Source organism: Pipistrellus kuhlii, unplaced genomic scaffold, assembly GCF_014108245.1.
Source record: "Pipistrellus kuhlii isolate mPipKuh1 unplaced genomic scaffold, mPipKuh1.p scaffold_m20_p_2, whole genome shotgun sequence".
Lineage (NCBI taxonomy): Eukaryota > Metazoa > Chordata > Mammalia > Chiroptera > Vespertilionidae > Pipistrellus > Pipistrellus kuhlii.
In genome coordinates this window covers 57,815,143-57,828,679 of record NW_023425515.1, presented here as the reverse complement: position 1 = coordinate 57,828,679, position 13,537 = coordinate 57,815,143, and the positions used below count along the sequence as shown (strand labels likewise).

The 13,537-nt window shown below is 38.9% G+C and overlaps 1 protein-coding gene across 6 annotated transcripts in view; it reads right to left on the bottom strand.

Moving 5' to 3' along the window:
* ZBTB20 (zinc finger and BTB domain containing 20) overlaps window positions 1-13,537 on the bottom strand; it is an 821,112-nt gene that overhangs the window by 616,886 nt on the left and 190,689 nt on the right. The window contains exon 1 of one of the 6 annotated variants that reach the window (XM_036444510.2): window positions 2,294-2,306. The exons of the other annotated variants lie outside the window; for them this stretch is intronic. The gene's annotated coding sequence lies outside the window, so the exon portion shown is untranslated. Of the gene's footprint in view, window positions 1-2,293; window positions 2,307-13,537 lie in introns of those variants that run through there. 6 annotated transcript variants of the gene reach the window in all.

Genomic DNA, 13,537 nt, shown 5'->3' with positions numbered 1-13,537 from the left:
GCTTCATCTTGTCCTAATTATCATCACACTACATTGTAACTGACCTTCACCAAAGACTGTAAATTTGGGCCCCGTGGTTCTATCTTATTCACTATTACAACTCTAGTTCTTACCACAGGACTTAATAAACAGTAGATGGCTTAAATATCAGTTAAAGAGGAATTTTGTTTTTGTTTTTGCTTTTTTGTGTTTTTTTTAAAATATATTTTATTGATTTTTACAGAGAGAAAGAGAGAGAGGGATAGAGAGTTAGAAACATCGATGAGAGAGAAACATCGATCAGCTGCCTCTTGCACTACCAAGGTACATGCCCTTGACCGGAATCGAACCCAGATCTTTCAGTCCCCAGACTGACGCTCTATGCACTGAGCCAAACCGGTTTCGGCGAGTTAAAGAAATTTTGAATAAATTGTGTTATCATCTATTTCTGATGATTAAGAAAATTCATACTACATAAAAATTAGGGAATGACATTTTTTAAAAATATATATATATATTTTTGTTGATTTCAGAGAGGGAGAGGGACAGATAGAAATATCAATGATGAGAGAAAAACACTGATTGGCTGCCTCCTGCATACCCCCTACTAAGGATTGAACCCACAATCCCAGGCCTGTGCTCTGACAGGGAATCGAACCATGACCACCTGTTTCAGAGGCTGATACTTGGCCAGAGACACTCTGGCCAAGCGGAAATGACATTCTTAAATTGTTTTGCAGCCATTGAAAGAGTAATCGTCCAACCTCTTTCACTTTTCCTTCCTTCTTTTCCTCTTAATCATTATTACACTAAACGATGAGAATCTGAGTATCAAATGTTTACAACAGATTAGGAAGCTTGGTTGGTTTGGCCTCACAGTGCACAGAGGTGAGCAATCGAAAAATCCCACTTGTTGGAGGAGGTAAGATGGCGGAAGAATAGATGGGCAGATTCTGAGCCCTCTCCCGAAGCAGAAAGAGAGAGCAACTGAGGGTCTTGTGCTGTGAGTGTTTATCGGCAAGCTGGGAGACAGTGAACACAAGCTGGGAGACAGTGAACACCAGAAGAAACTGCTGGGGGGCTGCTGACAGAGGTGCCCCTCACAGGGAAGCACCCACGAGGGCTGTGTCCCTGGCCGGAGCTACCTATCGGCTTGGACGGGGAAACCTCGCCATCTTGAGAGGAAGATAGGATCCTGTCAGAGGCCTGAATATCCACAGCCGCAGCGACCACCAAGCATCTGTGACCCCCAGAACGCGGATCCCAGGCAGCGCGAACACCTGCCCTCACAGGATTGCCCCACTGCTCAGCGAAAAGGTCAGATTTCACGGGGAAAGGGTGGAGAGCGCTCCCGGCGAAAACAAAAAGCCTGCACGCACAGAGCATGATCGCGGAAGCTGGAGGACAAGGGTGGTGATTACAAGTAGAAGCCCCTGCTGTTGGGCTGTTGTCACCCTTGAAAGTGGATGGGGCTCCTAACAGGGGAGATATCTAAAGAGCAACACATTTGGATCCAGCTCGGAGGGATATCGGAGAGTTGCGGGAGATTCCAGTTGCTCGGACCTGCCCCCTCCCCCCTTCCGTAGTTCCAGCTTCAGAGAGGACAGGAAAAAAAAAAAGCTGGAGAGGCTCTAGAGCAGGCATCCTCAAACTTTTTAAAGTGGGGGCCAGATCATGGTCCCTCAGAGAGCTGGAGGGCCGGACTATATGAACTACTAATTCCTACTGTAACACCTTGGCTGCGCTCACTGCCCAAAAAACCTGGCGGGCTGGATCAGACTCCTCTGCGGGCCGCATGTGGCCCGCGGGCCATAGTTTGAAGACGCCTGCCTAGAGTCTGGAAGTCAACCTAGAAACACTGCCCCCAGAGGCTAATTCACAAATTGACTCTAGTGTAATAAAAACAAAGCAAAACCTGCCTAAAAATCAGGACTGGATCATAACAATAAAGGAAGTGAAAGACCTTCATCACTGCAAATTTTAATTAAATTTTTTAAATTTTATTATTTTTTTTAATTTTTAAATTTTTGTTTTTTATTTTTGTTTTCATTATTTACAACGTTTACTCAAGAAACTATTTTTTTTCTTTTTCCTCACTTGATTTTATCTTGATAATTGTTACATTGTATATGTAATCAACATTATTACTACTACTAATTTACCTTTTTCATCTTATTTTCTTTTGTTTATTTATATTATTTTTATTTCATTTGATTATATATATATATATATTTTTTTTTTAATTTCAGGATTACTGTTCTACAGTCTTTATCTATCCTTCTTTCTCCAACGCTTTATTCTATCTCAACCCTACCTTTAAGCCTTCACCCTCTTTCCAATCTTTTCCTTTGATACCCTGTTTATCGTAACCCTTTCCTGTTCTAGATTTCCCCCATTCCTTCTGTCTACCCCCTCCTAAAATTTCACCCTACTTGTATATATCTAATTTCCAACTACCTGCTCCAAACCCATTCACACCTCCCTCGCAGTTGTCCTAAAACCAAAACAAAACAGTCTTTCTCTCTAACTCTTTGAAGTTGTATGTTGAATGTTAACTTTACTGAAGTTGTATGCTTTTCTTTTATAAGATTGATTTGCCTATGCTTTTTGTTTGATTGTATGTTTTTGTTAGCTGGGTTCTAGTCACCCTTATTGGTGGTTATTAATATCGCAAACACATTTCTATTCAGTGCCTTGTGTGTTGTACCTGGTTGTGTTGTATTTTGTGCCTTTAAATCAAAGCAGGAGAGAGAGAACTACACAACTAGACATCCTAGATCATGGGGAGACCAAAAAACAGCCCGCATATGAAAAAAAAGCAGGCTTCACCAGAAAAGGAAGTAAACGATATAGAGGCAAGCAACCTACCAGAGCAAGAATTCAGAGTAACGATCTTAAGATGGCTAAAAAGAATGGAAGACAAATTTGACAATATGAGTAAGACCCAAGAGGAAATGAAAAAAACCCAAGAGGAAATGAAGATGACTGAAGATGAAATGAAAAATGACATAGCTACTATGAAGAACTCAATAGAAAGCATCAAGAGCAGACTAGAAGAAGCAGAGGATCACATCAGTGAGCTAGAAGACAAGATGGAAAAAAATACCCAATTAGAGCAGCTTCTAGAAAAAAAAAATTAAAAAGCAGGAGGAGAGCCTGCGGGAGCTTTGGGACAATGCAAAACAAAACGATATTCGAATAATAGGGGTTCCAGAAGGAAAGAAAACCGAGGTAGATATGGAAAACGTATTTCAAGAAATAATGACAGAAAATTTTCCTGAGATAGAGAAGAAAAAACCCACACAAATCCAAGATGCTCACAGAGTCCCAAGTAAAATGGATCCCAGAAGACCGACGCCAAGACATATTATAATTAAATTGGCAAACACAAATGACAAAGTTAGAATCTTAAAAGCAGCCAGAGAGAGACAGAAAGTTACATATAAAGGAACCCCCATCAGACTAACAACTGATTTCTCAACAGAAACTTATCAGCCCAGAAGGGAATGGGATGAAATATACAAAGTCATGCAAAGAAAGGGTCTGAATCCAAGAATACTGTACCCAGCAAGACTATCAATCAAAATTGAAGGGGAAATCAGGAGCTTCACAGACAAAAAAAGACTAAAGGAATTTATCTCTACCAAACCAGCAATGCAAGAAATGCTAAAGGGTCTACTGTAAAAATAAAGAAATAGGAAGCGAAGAAGGAACACAGGGGTATAGAATAAAAATGGCATCAAATGAGTACCTATCATTAATAACATTAAATGTAAATGGTTTAAATGCTCCAATCAAAAGACATAGGGTAACAGATTGGATAAGAAAACAAGACCCATACATCTGTTGTCTACAAGAAACCCAACTCAGAAAAAGAGCTGCACACAGACTGAGGGTGAAGGGATGAAAAAAGGTTTTCCAGGCAAATGGAAATGAAAAGAAAGCTGGGGTAGCAATACTTATATCTGAAAAATTAGATCTCAGAGTGAAGGACATAACAAGAGACAATGAAGGCCACTTCATAATACTAAAGGGAGCAATCAAACAAGAAGAAATAACCCTGGTAAATATATATGCACCCAATACGGGAGCACCCAAATACATAAAAAAAAACTGCTGGAGGACATTAAGGGAGAGATTAACAGCAATACAATCATAGTAGGAGATTTTAATACCCCACTGTCACCCTTCCACAAATCATCTAAACAAAAAATCAGCAAAGAAATATCAATCCTAAATGACTCACTAGACCAGATGGAATTAATTGACATCTTCAGAACATTCCACCCCAAAGCCACAGAATATACATTCTTCTCAAATGCACATGGGACATTCTCAAAGATAGACCACATTTTGGAACATAGGCAAAGTCTCTTCAAATTCAAGAAGGTAGAAATCATATCAAGCATCTTCTCAGACCATAATGGCATAAAACTGGAAATTAACTACAATAAAAATAATCCAAAGAAATCAAACACATGGAGACTAAACAGCATGCTATTAAACAAGGACTGGGTTACCAGAGAAATCAAGGAAGAAATTAAAAACATCCTGGAAACAAATGACAATGAAAACACAACAATCCAAAATCTATGGGACACAGCAAAAGCAGTTTTGAGAGGGAAGTTCATATCCTTACAAGCCTATTGCAAAAAACTAGAAAAAAGTGTAACAAATGATCTAACTCTACAACTCAAAGAGTTAGAAAAAGAGCAACAAGAAAAGCCCAGTGTAAGTAGAAGGAAGGAAATAACAAATATCAGAGCACAGATAAACGACATAGAGACCAAAGAAACAATACATAAGATCAACAAAACCAACAGCTGGTTCTTTGAAAGGATAAACAAGACAGATGGACCTCTAGCCAGACTAACCAAGAAACAAAGAGAGAGGACCCAAATAAACAAAATCAGAAATGAAAGAGATGAAATAACAACAGACCCCACCGAAATACAACAGATTGTTACAAAATACTACGGACAACTCTATTCCAACAAACTGAACAACCTGGAGGAAATGGACATATTCCTAGAAAAATATAATCTTCCAAAACTCAATCAGGAAGAATCTAAAAATCTCAATAAACCAGTGACTTGGGAAGAAATTGAAACAGTCATCAAAAAGCTTCCAGCAAACAAAAGCCCAGGGCCAGATGGCTTCACAGGAGAGTTTTACCAAATATTCAAGGAAGAACTAAAAACTATCCTCCTCAGACTATTCCAAAAAATCCAAGAGGAAGGAACACTTCCAAATTCCTTCTATGAAGCCAGCATCACCCTAATACTAAAACCAGATAAAGACAACTCAATGAAAGAGAATTACAGGCCAATATCCCTCATGAATATAGATGCCAAAATCCTCAACAAAATTCTAGCAAATCGACTCCAGAAGAACATCACAAAGATCATACACCACGACCAAGTAGGATTTATTCCAGGAATGCAAGGATGGTACAATATCCGCAAATCAATAAACGTGATACATCACAGAAACAAAGTGAAAGATAAAAATCATATAGTCATATCAATTGATGCAGAAAAAGCATTCGATAAAATCCAACACCCTTTTCTGATAAAAACTCTTAACAAGGTGGGAGTACAAGGATCATACCTCAACATAATAAAAGCTATATATAATAAACCCACAGCCAACATTATACTCAATGGGCAAAAACTAAAACCATTCCCTCTAAGAACAGGAACAAGACAAGGATGCCCACTCTCGCCACTCCTATTTGACATAGTACTGGAAGTACTAGCCATCGCAATTAGACAAGAGGAGGAAATAAAAGGCATCAAAATTGGAAAAGAAGAAGTAAAGTTATCCTTATTTGCAGATGACATGATATTGTACATAAAAAAAACAAAAGACTCCATTAAAAAACTAATTGACTTAATAAATGAATTTGGCAATGTAGCAGGATAGAAAATTAATGCCAAGAAATCCATGGCTTTTCTATACACCAACAGAGAAACTGCAGAAACAGAGACTAAAAAAGCAATTCCATTTACCATCGCACCAAAACAATTAAGATACCTAGGAATAAATTTAACTAAGGAAGTAAAAAACCTATACGCGGAAAACTACACGACACTGAAAAAAGAGATAGAGGAAGATGGAAGGAGATGGAAGAACATACCATGTTCATGGATTGGTAGGATCAACATCATCAAAATGTCCATACTTCCTAAAGCAATCTATAGGTTCAATGCACTCCCCATTAAAATACCAAGGACATATTTCACCGACCTAGAAAGAACTCTCCAAAAGTTCATTTGGAACAATAAAAGACCCCGAATAGCCACAGTAATCCTGAGAAAGAAGAGTAAAGTAGGAGGGATCTCAATACCAGACTTCAAACTATATTACAAAGCCACTGTTCTCAAAACAGCCTGGTACTGGCACAAGAACAGACATATAGATCAATGGAATAAAATCGAGAACCCAGATATCAACACAAATCACTATGCTCAATTAATATTTGACAAAGGAGGCACAAATATACAATGGAGTCAAGACAGTTTCTTCAATAAATGGTGTTGGGAAAATTGGACAGACACATGCAAAAGAATGAAACTAGATCACCAACTTACACCATTCACAAAAATAAACTCAAAATGGATACAGGATTTAAACATCAGATGGGAAACCATAAAAATACTAGAAGCATCCACAGGCAGCAAAATCTCAGACGTATGCCAAAAGAACTTCTTCACTGATACTACCCCTAGGGCAATGGAAGCTAAAGAGAAAATAAACAAATGGGATTACATCAAAATAAAAAGCTTTTTTACAGCAAAAGAAACCATCAACAAAACAACAAGAAAGCCCACAGTGTGGGAGAACATATTTGCAAATGATACCACTGATAAAGGTTTAAGCTCCAACATCTACAAACAGCTTATACAACTAAATAAAAGGAAGATAAATAATCCAATTAAAAAATGGGCAATGGACCTAAATAGAACATTTTCAAAAGAAGACAGAAGGAAGGCCAAAAGGCACATGAAAACATGCTCAAAGTCACTAATTGTCCGAGAGATGCAAATCAAAACAACAATGCGGTACCATCTCACACCTGTCAGAATGGCCAACATCAACAAATCAACAAACGACAAGTGTTGGCGAGGTTGCGGAGAAAAAGGAACCCTCGTGCACTGCTGGTGGGAATGCAGACTGGTGCAACCACTGTGGAGAACAGTGTGGAGTTTCCTCAAAAAACTGAAAATGGAACTCCCATTTGACCCAGTAATCCCACTTCTAGGAATATATCCCAAGAAACTAGAAACACCAATCAGAAAGGATATATGCACCCCTATGTTCATAGCAGCACAATCTACAATAGCCAGAATTTGGAAACAGCCTAAGTGTCCATCAGCAGATGATTGGATCCAAAAACTATGGTACATCTACACAATGGAATACTATGCTGCCATAAAAAAGAAGGAATTCTCATCATTTGCAGCAACCTGGATGAAATTGGAGAACATCATGCTGAGTGAAATAAGCCAATCAATGAAAGAGAAACACCACATGACCTCACTCATTTGTGGATAATAAAAGCATTATAAATTGATGAACCAAAAGATAGATATAGAGACAGTATATCAACAAGAAGACTGTCAAATTACAGCGGGGAGGGGAGGAAGATCTGGGGGAGATAATAGATCAACCGAAGGACTTTTATATGTGCATATAAGTACAACCAATGGACACAAAACTCTGGGGAGGGAGGGTATGAGTGTGGTAGGGAGGGAGGGGGGCAAAAAAAATCAATAAAATATATTAAAAAAAATAAATAAATAAATAAATAAATAAATAAATAAATAAATAAAAAACAAAAAACAAAAAATCCCACTTGTTAACAGATACCTGGTGTGACAGAAGTTGAGACTCAGTTCTCTGAGAGAGTTCTGCAGCTCCCACACTATTGTTTGTTTCTTCTACTCTCCCTAAGAGGCCACAACTGGCTACTTTTCCTGAAACAGAACCTCCATTATTTTATTCTTATTGGCATTTATGAGATTTTTGAATATTCATGTGGTTATTAGTGTATGTGTTTATTATCTCTCCCCCCCATGAGATTGTACACCTAATGAGGTCACATCATTTTGCTTGGCACTCTGTAATCAGGGTCTAGTTTAGTGCCAGGCACACAATAAACACTCTATAAGTTTTTGTCAGATGCATAAATATGAGGTATGGAGCAGCAGCTTTCAATCAAGAAACTACAAATAAGTAGTTAACAGCTACTCCTTGCCTTGTTTTTTTCTACATTCCAACCCTATCTACTATATGGAAGCCTTGATATTATTGGTACTCATCTATTGTAAATTCCATTCAATCAGTAGCAAGTCAGGAACACTTCAAAGCAATTCTAGGTCACCTGGAGTTAGAAAGTTTAGGCGAAGCAATGGAATTGTAATGAGGATAGCTACCACTTCCAATTAAAAGTTTAGGATCGGAATTCCAGCTTATAAGTGTGTATCCTACAGCTTATAAGTGTGTATCCTTACATAAACTCCCTAATACTCAGTTTCATGTTATAGAAAATGTGAGAATTTTATCTAACACCATAGAATTGAATGGCAATTGAATGAGGGTGTATATCTGAAAGCAGCTGGTATTTAGAAGGGCTCACTACAAGTTAGTTTCTTTACATTGGCCAGCCAGTGTCTGAGAGATATGATTTGACTAAAAGCCCAGGAGCAGGCATTTTACATAGAGAAAAATGGAAGAAACAGGGCTCAAAGATAGAAAAAAAACTAAGTAGGTATTAAGGACGATACTTTTTTTTTTAAAGTATAAGTCAGAGTGGTAGAAAGAAAACAGCAGTTAGAAATGGAAAGAGATTTTAACATGGTAAAAAAATCAAGAAATTTATTATCTCTGCCTTTAGGAAACACAGCCTACCCCTGCTATATATATAAAACTAGAGGCTCAGTGCACAAAATTCATGCAGGGATGGGGGAGGCCTGCACTTTCTTCAATCCAGGACCCCTCGGGGGATGTCCGACTGTGGATTTAGGCCCAATCCCACAACCCGCAGTCAGACATCCCTCTCGCAATCCAGGACCACTACTGGCTCCTAACTGCTTGCCTGCCTGCCTGATCACCCCTAACCACTATGCTTGCCAGCCTGGTCACCCCTATCTGCTCCCCTGCTGGCCTGATTGCCCTTAACTGTTCCCCTGCCAGCCTGACCACCACTAAACGCCTCTGCCTCAGCCCCCGCACTCAGGACCCTGGTTTCCCTCCCTCTGTCCAGCCACTGGCACTTGGGATGGCTGCAGCCACAGGTGCCTGGGACTACAGGCAGCTTTACCCAGACCCAGCTTTTGGGATGCCTAGAAGATATCTGGTCTAATTAGCATGTTACAATTTTATTAGTATAGATAATTGCTACTATTTTAGTTAGATGAAAAATAAACTGAAATGTATATTAAACACATATTATAGATTTAACATTCTTCACATGATTTACCATTCTGGAAACTCAGCCTGTGTAAATATAGCCATGAACTGTATTATTTACTATGATATAATAACAGCATATCCTCCTCTATGTACTACCTACAGAGTTAAAACAGACAAATGTGTACTTGCTCTTTGGCACAACTATGAGGCAGCAGACTGTAGAGTTAGGCCCTTTCTTTGCATTTTGTGCTTATCAGTGGCTTCCATGGGAAGGAAAGCTTGGTATAATGAAAACTTCATTGGAATTCTTATTTTCACACATAATTGCTTTTATTTTCTCACTACTTTAAAGCTTGTGTCAGTTCCCTCAAAAAAATTATTTTCTAAGTCATTATCTTTTTAGAGTATGTAAATTAGAGTGTGTGTGTGTGTCCTTACCTTTGTTCTTGGATAAAGAAACAGGATAAGAAGTTTTGATGAATTGCACACCAAAAGTAACCACTATGCCTCCATATTTTTCTTCATGAATGCCCACCTAGTTCCAATAAGCTCATCAAAATTTCATTTATGTACTTGTAGTGATAAACTGTTGTTTGAATAGTCTGTGTTCTCTAAAAGCCTGTCATCTTCATGAGGGCTGGAATCTAACTATCTTCCTTTTTTTTTTTATATATATATATATCATTATCACCTGATTCAGGAATAGGCACATAGTACAGTTGTTATATATTTCATTTATTTATTAAATAAATTCTTGTTGATTACTACAATGTGCCAGACACTGTGCTAGGTGGTAAAAATATAGGAGTAAACAAAATGAACAAAAATTTCTGATCCCACAGAGATTATATGTTTGTGTGGGAAGTTGATAAAGCAAGACAAACAGGTTAAATATACAATATAACAAGGCAATGGTCTATGCTAAGGAATTAAAATGAATCAAGGAAAAGAGAAATAAATGCGGGAATGGAAGAGTTGGGGGTAAAATTTTAGGTAGAGGGCCAGTGATGATAACACTGAAAGATCACATTCACATAAAGCTCTAAGATAAATGAGGAAAAGAGTCAGAAGAATATCCTTAAAGAAAGAGCATTCAAGCCAAAAGAAAGGAAAGTGTAAAGGGCACCTCACTGGAGTATTTTCTTCTGTTTTCTATTAAAATGTCAGGTTAGATCATCACAGAAATTCTCCTGCTATATTCAAAAGAGAAAATACTCAAACAGGTAGAGAGTTTGGCAAAAGGAGATTTACAGGTTTGAGTAGGCAAAAGAGTTTATTCTTGTATTATTATTTGTTAGTGATTGTATTGTTTTCTATACAAACAATTGTAAACCTACTTTTGCCCCACCGTGTGTGTGAGTGTGTGTGTGTGTGTGTGTGTGTGTGTGTGTGTGAATCATACCTTCTTTATTCATTCATCTATCTATGGATAATTATGTTGCTTCCATAGATTGGCTATCTATATATATAAAAGCCTAAGCGACCATCACAACTGAAACAACCAAACAGAAGACCAAACAGGCAGCATGGGGTAACCAGGCCTGCAGGGGGTGGTAATGAGGGGCGGCCAAATGACTGAACAGCAGGCTGTGTGGGGTGACCAGGCCAGCAGCGGGGGGGAGGAGAGGGGGAATTGGGGACAACCATGCAGGCAGAGGAAGGGCAGTTAGAGGTGGCCAGGCCAGCAGCTGGTGAGCAGCTGGGGATGATCAGGCCGGAATGAGGGGCAGTGAGGGGCAACCAGGCTGGCAGGGGGGCCAGTGAGGAGTGATCAGGCCAGCATGTAGAGGCGGTTAGGGGTGATCAGGCTCACAAGGTGGGCAAGTAGGGTAGGCAGGCAGGCAGATGAGTGGTTAGGAGCCAGTGGTCCAGGATTGTGAGAGGGATGTCCAACTCCTCATTAAGGCCCCAAGGAATCCAAGATTGGAGAAGGTGCAGGCTGGGCTGAGGGGACCCTCCCCTTCCCATGTACAAATTTTGTGCACCAGGCCTCTAGTCCTATATAATAACAGGTCAATATGAAAATTGACCGAATGGTGGTATGACTACTCACTATGACACACACTGACCACTAGGGGACAGATGCTCAATGCAGGAGCTACCCTCTGGTGGTTAGTGTACTACCACAGAGTTGAGCGCCACTGAGCCACAAGCCCTGGGCTAACAGCTGACAAGCGCAGCAGCGGTGGTAAGAGCCTCTCCCACCTCCAAGGTAGTCGAACATCCCCCAAGGGTTCCAAGACTGTGAGATGGCACAGGCTGAACTGAGGGATCAGCTAAGTGCATGAATTTCATGCACCAGGCCTCTAGATGTAAATAATGCTGCGATGAACATAGGGGCCCATATATCTTTTTGGATTAGTGTTTTTGTTTTCTTTGGATAAATATCCATAAATGGAACTGCTGAATTATTTGGCAGTTATATTTTCAATTTTTTGAAGATTCTCCATAATGTTTCCCATAATGATTGCATCATTTACAATTCCAACAACAGTGTACAAAATTTCCCTTTTCTCCACATTCTTGCCATTACTTATTATCTGGTGAGTTTTTATGATAGCCATTCTGACAGGTGTGAGGTGATGTCTCATTGTGGTTTTGATTTACATTTCCCTATTAGTGATATTGAACATCTCTTTGTATGTTTGTTGGTCATCTGCATATCCTCTTTGGAGAAACATCTATTCAAGTTCTCTGCCCACTTTTAAATTCAATTGTTTTTGTTGTTAAGCTGCATGAGTTCCTTATATATTTTGAATATTAGCCCCTAATTGATGGATCAATTGCAAATATCTTCTTCCATTCAATATATTATCTTTTCATTTTATTGATGGTACAAAACTTTTTAGTTTGATGTAGAGCAAGGGCAACAAAAACAAAAATGAACAAATGTAACTAAATGTTGCCTTTAAATATATTAGGACTTTGTAAAGAATATGTGTGTGCATGTGTATGTATGTCTGTGTTTGCTGACATAATTTTTAACCACTTATGTAATATTTTTATTGATACCTAGAGGCCCAGTGCACAAAATTCGTGCATGGGTGGTGGTGCGGGGTTCCTCTCAGCCCAGCCTGCACCCTCTCCAATCCAGGAACCCTCGGAGGATGTCCAATTGCTGGTTTAGGATCAGGCTTAAACTGGCAGTCAGACATTCATCTCACAATCCGCAACCACTGGCTCCTAACTGTTCACCTGCCTGCCTGCCTGATCACCCCTAATTTCTCCCCCTGCTCTCCTGGTCACCCCCAATTTCTCCCCTGCCAGCCTAGTTGCTCATCTCTATCTCTTTCCTATCCTTTGCTAACCCTCCCTCTCTGGTATCTCTGCTCCTACCCATGGTTGCTCTAGTCAGAAAGCAGTGGAATTTCTTTTTAAGTTTACTTTGCCTATGTTGCCACTACTACTTCAGATACTCTCAGGAATTCACTTCAACCCACGTCAGTTGTTTTATCCAAGTTTCATTTCTTCTCTAAAACCTTTCTACTACTGTTTAGATTAAAACCTTCAGATTATTGTATTATTTTTTTTTGGGGGGGGGAGGGTTGTTCATAGTTTATGATTGTTATTTGCAGTTAGGCTGTTTGATTATAAGTTTATTTTTCCACACCAGAACCAAAACTCTTATATTATTAGTATTAATTCTTGGAATAGAAAACTCTAAAAAGGTACAAAGAAGTGCAGAAAAGAATTGTAGTAAATGGGTTAAACACATGCTACTTGCTTCTTAGAAAAGCAAGACACATGAAGCAAAAGAACAGGAAGTGGGCGATAAATAAACTTAAAGGAATATGTGCTACAAAATAGGAAAGAAAACAAGTGAAATTTATATGTATAAAATTTTCAAAAGTTTTGGAAATGGAAAAAATGTCATCTAAATGTTTTAAGAGCAATACTCTTATCAAATCCCAGAACCAAAGTAGGAGAATAAATTAATAAAAAGAATCTCTCTCCAAAATTTGTCAAGATTCACAGTAACCCACAACACATCTCAAAGCTTGAGAAATTATCTAATGAATGGCAATGATTAGGTTCCCACCTAAATTATATTTTCTAAGATAAATATGAGCACACACTCAAGTGTAATTTTTAAAAAAAAATAAGCTGAAGCCTGGTCAGCATGGCTCAGTGATTGAGCATC